The sequence below is a fragment of the Spea bombifrons genome, chromosome 3, assembly GCF_027358695.1.
Source record: "Spea bombifrons isolate aSpeBom1 chromosome 3, aSpeBom1.2.pri, whole genome shotgun sequence".
Classification (NCBI taxonomy): Eukaryota; Metazoa; Chordata; class Amphibia; order Anura; family Pelobatidae; genus Spea; species Spea bombifrons.
In genome coordinates, this window is record NC_071089.1 from 5,306,479 (window position 1) to 5,313,916 (window position 7,438).

Below are 7,438 nucleotides of genomic sequence, written 5' to 3' on the forward strand. Positions count from 1 at the left end.
ACGGGAAAAGTCTGGATTATTCTGGCCTCTTGGAGAACTTCTACAATAAGGCGGAACTTCATTTCACACCACCAAGAAATTCTCTTCCCCATTCCTCCAATCGGGGGAAAGATAGTGTGCACAGATGCTCTGCCCCTTTCGTGGACGTCCTCCACGGGGCCAAGTTACCGTAGGGGATAGTGGGAAGAAGCGAACCAAGAAAGAAGACAGAAGAAATGGAGAACAAAAAGAGGCAAGACAAGAAGAGCTGCGGAAAAGGAGTGAAAAAGAGTGAGAGAAGGAATGACAGTGAGTGACAACGGATTGACTTAAAATATATACTTTATAATACAGAAACAATACAAGTTCCAAATAAAATAAATCCAAACTCAGTAGGCGAAAGGCTTATTGAAACAAAATAGTTCTGGATAAGTAAATAGTAGCCAAGTTCTGAGCAGAGAATTAAGAGCTGGGGATTACAGCGAAGAAACGAGAATGGAGACACAAGGCAAGTATATCGGCTGGAGAGAGAAATAGGAAGAATCCAGAGAAGCAAACATATATTCAGAGCACGAGGACGGTTCATACACGCTGAATAAACAGACATCAAGAAGTGCGATACATCTTCCCTCTTCTAAACAAACCACGTTTTGATGTCTTTGCCTCGATCAGATTCCGAGACTGTAATAACTGTATATTTAAAACCTCTTGTGCTTAAAAAACATTACATTCCAAAACATTGCTATATTTTCTTATGGGGAATAAATAAAATTTGGGGAAAAAAAGAGAAACGAAGGGTTATTACTGTATCCATCATGATGAGACGGTGTGGATACCGCCATCACGCGTGTTTCAAATAAGGGGGCATTCCAGCCATCATATGCACTTTAATCCATATCAAAGCCTAAAGGTTCCGTTAAATGCACACTGTTACCATTTTGCAGAGCCCCCCCCACCACCATATGCATTTGCCCCTTTCATCACCCCCCCCCCCTGCTATTTTCAATACAGAATACATCCAGCTTTGTCTTGGCAAATGTTGCCCGGGGGGGGGGGGGTCAGGCCTAACAAGACCCCTGTTCAATGGGAGCACTTCCCTGCTGCTGATTGGCCGCTTCACGCCATAATCACTGGCGAGAATCGCCAGCCTTCAGAGGAGGCAAGGAGCTGTAGCTTTAAAAATAATAATAAAAAATAAATAAATAACAAATAATAAAAAAAATAATATTAACAAATAATAAAAAAAATTATATTAACAAATAATAAAAAAATAATATTAACAAATAATAATAATAAAAATAATAATATATATATATATATCTATATTGTTTTTTCACCTCTATTCTGACATTTCAAAAGAGAGACAGAAGGAGCGCGGACTTCAAGGTGAAGTACTCTAACCTGTGATTGACAGCCCTGCTGTACTGAATGCTTTGGAGAGCTGCCTTTGTAAGAAATGCATTTTAATTTCCCAGTTCTGGCAGCTCGTTCACATCCTCGGCTATTCTTGCTATACAATGTAATCCTTATAAATGCACGCACGTGAATGTAAAGAATAGCCTCGTGCAACAATGTATCTTGGGAGATCTAACGCCCGATGTCTGCGCAATCAGTATATCGAAATAAAGTACAATAAACTGTAATGGATATTTATTTTGCTCGTCTGAGCTCTGCTTCCCTCCTTCCTAACGATGAGTTTGCCGGCTCTTGAATTTACAGCCTTTGCAACGGTTTGGTAACGGCTCTTGAATTTCATTTCTTTAGTATTCCGGGCAGTGATGGATCTATTGTTTTGTAAAATGTCGCCATAAAAAAAGGAAGGACACAGAAAAGGGAGCCAACAGCTATGAATAAGATTAGAAGAAAGAACAAAGGCGCAAACGTTCACACCGCCATCGAAGTTATAGACTTGTGCGTTTGGATTTGTGCGAATTTTAACGAAATTGGTATGTTTTTCGGCAATTTGTACGAATCCCTAAAAATGAGAAGGGAAGCAAAGAGATCAAAATTTTCATTTAAATGATGTTGGTTCTTTCACTGTCACGCACTCACCGCCATCGTATTCATGCTCTCTCATACTCTCTCAAATGTCTCCCTACCTTCTCTGCCGACCGCTTCCGTGCCCCTGCGCAGCTCCACTTTTTATCTTGCATCTGCTTGTTCTTCTGTCTTCTATCGTCTTCTGCTGCTCCAAAAAGTCTTCTTTCTTCGTCCGCTTCTCCGTGAGTTTTTCGGGCACTCGCTCTTCTCCTCCGTTCCTCCAATCGAGGGAGAGGATGTGCCGAGAAGCCACGCCATTTTGTGGAACTTCACTGGGAGGTCATGTCCCCGTTTCCTAGTCCACGGTGAAGCGGACAAGGACCTAGCGGGGTGCCTGGGTATGACGTCATAACCATCGCGTTTTAATGAAGTCGATGGTGGCTGTGCTGAGCTGACGCAGTCTCCATAGCTTGATTAGGCCAGTTTTGGAGATCAAAGATCCCCCTTGTAACTGGCCCATTGTTTAGCAGGACTTGATTGCCTGCAGGTTTTGTGCTAGGAGGACTGCCACCCCCGGGGACCTTCCGCCCTAGGCCTAGGCCAGGGTACGTCACTGGTCCTTACTGCTGGGCGTTGAGATATGCTGTCATATCCTGGTGCTCCACATGCTCCACTGGGCAGAAGAAAACCATGGACAACTCGGCCATCATGTCAACGGGCCGTGTAGGGATATCAGTGATCTATCTATTAACCGTCGCACTGAGCAGTGGTTCTACGGGGAGCCTGGTTGCCAAAAAAAGCAATTCTCTCCTTGTTCCTTGTTATACTCCAGAAGGGCTACTGACCCCCCTGGACCTTCTGCCCTACGCCTAGGGACGAATACACTACTGATTATAGCCATTCAATTGTTAACTGATGTCAATACAATAACTAAAATAACACAAATATTTATTAACAGTTTTATAGCTTTATTGTTAGCCAATCGGTATCTGTTTCTGAAATATATCGTTTAATAATATCGTCATGGAAGCTGAATTCCAGATTCAACGACTTGCCGAAAACTTAATCGCATGCTTTGCAAGTCAGCTTCCTGAATCCACGCCAAAAATTGTGATTGTGACTGACATCGCTAAAAAAACCCAAAACCAAATAAAATAAATGAGTGTAATAAGTTTCCCGACGACCGCTACTTAGAGATTCAGTGGCTGAGCCGAGTATCAGAGGGACTTAAATTGATACATTTTTACGCTGACTTTCTAGCTGCATCTAGAATTCACAAGGAGCAGCTAAACGAATATGAAATAATCACCCTGTACATGCGCAGACAAAAACAAAATATAACCACAATTTACCCAACTTAACCCTTTCAATCTAAACACACAGACTGTAACATAGTAACATAGTAACATAAAAAAGAAGTCACAGCACTTAATATATGACACTAAATCAGGAGTTACGCAGACTTTTTTATTACCTCACAGTCATAGGGGTAGGTTCTGATCCAATCATACATTTTCCCTTTAATCCAAATATTTGACGTAAAAAAAATGCTATTTTATTTAACCATATTGGTTGATACATTTTATTGGCTCCTAAGCAGTATGAACATTTAACAAAGGACATACATCAAAAAAATTATAATAATCTTGTCACTGCCTCTATCACATTAGCTGTAATGAGCTTCTGCTGTGGCAAAAAAAGTCTAATATCAATTATATATTTTCTTTGGATGTGATCAGACAGAATCTGATGGCACGCTATAAAAAACGTAATATAATTGGACATGCAGTGATTAAGACATGGAATCTGTGTGCCGTGTTATTATTATCACCCTAAACATGTTTTTTTAGCCATCTTTACTTTATAAAGCTATCAGAACAACCATTAACTTAATAATACAGCAGAAAGGGCTTAATAATAATTTAACGGGAAGGAGTAATCAGTGAAAGGGGTAAATGTGCATGGGGGGGTCTTCAGAATCCCTCCAGGCATTTACAAGGGGAACCATGTGAAAATGTAAAGCGCATATGATGGCTGTAATTGACGGTGTTGAGACATATTACATAGTCAGGCTCTAAGTTTTTATAATATTGGGGGGAAAAACATGTTTTTATACCTTTTACTGTATTTGAAGGTAGGGAATAAAAGCCAAGAAGCGTTCTTGAATTCTAACCATTTTCTTGATGCTAAGTAGATCAAAAGACCAAGGGTTTAAGAAAAAATAAAAACCTAAACAAAATAGATTTGTAGAAGTCCTGCCATTAGGCATTAATGTATGCACATTTCCCTGGAGTGAGTGAAACGCGTCTCCTTCCAAACACATTTTTTTTTTTATGATGAAAGAAGTCTTACAGTAAAATAACAGTGTCAGACGAGACCTTGTATTTGATGTTGATCAAAAGGAAATAAATTAACCAGTGGGGGTCCAGTACTAACTAGCACTTTTTTAGAATGTTAGCTAGTGCCGGGTACCTCTAGTACTTAAGAATGAAGTACAGGGGCGTAACTAGAAGCCTCAGGGCCCCGGTGCGAGAATCTGTTAAGGGCCACCCCAACCCATCTACCGCCTTCTCAGGCTATCTACCCCCTCTCCCTATTCTCACTATCTACCCTCTCCCTACCCCATTCTCACTATCTACCCTCTCCCTACCCCCTTCTCACTATCTACCCTTTCCCTACCCCCCTTCTCACTATCTACCCTCTCCCTACCCCCTTCTCCCTACATACCCTGTGAGTGGTGTTTGGTCACACTCATTCACCACCCACTGATGGCTCAATAAAGGCTATCCGTGGCTAGCAATGCCCTACACAGACTAGCCTTCGCCAATATGTGGCTGCCCCCACCTCTATGACTGTGTCGACTTTTGACGAGTGTTCCGTTAATGAAGTCTCCCCATGGTGTCTCTATAGATACTGTAGTATAGTTTAGGTGACAGAGCCCTTTTAAATCTGATTTGTGATCTGAGACAGCAAATCGGAGTTCAATCAGAATCCGTTTAGCAGGGTGACTACAATCCCGCCGACCTGAAAATACCTGCCTTTTTTTCTTTGCATCCCATGAAGTTTTTTGTTGTTTTTTTTTTTATTTTACAACACAAATTCATACAAAAAAGAACAGTATGAGCTACCCACTCGCTAGACGTGGCTCTCAAAAACCTGAAACTCCTGGAAATTCTGTGGCTCTCGTATTTAGAATTTTAAGGACTCGTTGACGGCACTTGCCTTCTTCTAGTATAAGAATCCAAGGTACTCGAGCACGTGAAGAGTCGGTCTAGTGTTCCAAGAAAATGAGGATCTATCTTTTCTAGATATTTCAGTGCCGACACATGCCATGCGGCCCACGATTCCTTATATATTTGAGCAAATCTGGATGGAAATGGCAGATATTTAAGCAAAATTTGCCACAAGGCACATTTATTCCCTACTAAATAATTTCCATATTAATATAAGATATAATATATATATATATATATATATATATAATATAAGCTTATTAAAGGGACAGTTTAATGTCACCAACACCTCCTCTAACAAAGAATGCATATTAAAGTACTCTGTGAGTAACCCAAACCTTCTATGAGTACTTTAATCTGCATTCTTTCAAAACCAAAAGGGTTTCTCACTGGGTCAGACTATTCTCATCACCGATTGATTGCTTGAACAGCCAATCAGTGGCAGAAAAAGCTCCCATTGAAATCAGTGGGAGCATTTTCCACGCATACGCACAGGGGTCTGAACGCCTGCCCCAAGCACTCTCTGAGGTTTGGCCGAATATATCTCCCGCATGGCAAATAGCTGGGGGGGAGGGGCAAAAGCATATGGTGGGATACTGCAGAATCCCCCCATGCAATCTGCAAAAGTGATGTAAAGGGCCACGCAGCTATCATATGCGTTAAAGCGCGTCTGTGGGCTGGAGTGTCTCTTTAAACGAGTACGCAAAGAATAAGGGGGATCAAAGATTAGTGATATGGGGGGGTCGGTCTTCTGTGCCAACGAGTGCTGCAGACCAGCTTGAGACTCATTTTCTAAGAAAAAAAAGGGAAAAAAACTATTTTTGTATTCATGACACAGGCAGAAAAGAGATGATTTGCGATTTCAGATAATGTGAAGAAATCTCCAATTTTCTTGAGTGAAATCAGCGAGAGGCTGCAATAAGATAGAATCAGCTGATCCGGAGATATTAACCATTTAGAGCTCTTGCGTCCGGTGTGCAGCAGGGCTAGTTGGGGAGAGCAGAGGTTGGATGCAACCAAATTTTTCTCCTTAAGGAAACCACTACTGGTCAGGAGGTAAGTGCATTCTTAATTAAATCACCTGTATTCAAGCAGGGATGTAGCAGTGAGGAAAGCATAAATCGGGATGTTCCGATATCATTAAATCAGAGTAGAATATGAAGGAGTCGGCGCCAAACTTTGTGATGGTTCTTAGGTAACACAGGGGGTTAAATCAGAGCTGGAACAGACAAAACAACAGTCGGTATTCTTTATTCATTTGATATACCATATACTACTACGCTAGTTCATCCAAAGGCAGACATCCCAACTCTCCCCGAAGTCCCGGGAGTCTCTGGCATTTTTATAGCGGCTCCCTGACGCCCGCAAAGTGCAAGAGACCTCCCAGAAATAGAGCGACCACTAAACTCTCTCACGCTCGCTCTCAAAAAAAATCTCTGCTCGGGTGTGTCTGCGCGCTGGTCCTCCTCTCTGGCACGTCCTGATTGGTCTCTCTTTATCCTTTAAATCCCGCCTACTGAGAAAACCGATTGGTCTCTCTGGTGCTTATTAACCTATCAGGACGCGCGCTGTGTCACTCGCTCTCCCGGTTTCTCCAGAGACCATCTTGAGGAGGACTGGGGCACAGGTACCGGGGGCCGGAGGGCCATCATACATGTTTGATGGGATGTCTGCGTAGGTCCTGGCCTGTCTTTGTTTCTTGACCGTCAGAGAACGCTGGACGATGCCTGCATTGTGTGAGCGCTTAGGTGTATCCTACGCAGAATATTACACTTTACTCTTTATTTTACAAAATAATTTCATATTTTAGCTCTTAAATTCTTTTCTCCTTTCATTATCCGTCTAAACACTTACTTTATACGAGGAACCACTTCCGCGGAGGGGGTGTAAATAACGAAGCAAGTAAAAATGTTTACCTTTTTATAATTTCTCATGGATACGTAGCAATAATGCCCTCTTTGTCTTTGATGCTTTCTGGACAAATCCATAATACTCTTTCTTTCAGACGCATCATACGACCTAAAAAGACCGGAAAAAAAGAGGAAAGGCTGAGTACGCAGTAGAATAAGTAAATCCAATTATTTTCTACAACAGCTGAAAAGCAAAAATGGCAATAACTGTAAAAATAGGATTTTTGGAGCAGTGTCTTCACTGATTAGAACACGACTGGTCTTTCGGCCGCTACAAAGTCTCTTTTATATCAATGTAAATTAAAGGCGTATCTGTTATAGCTCGTAGCAAAAATT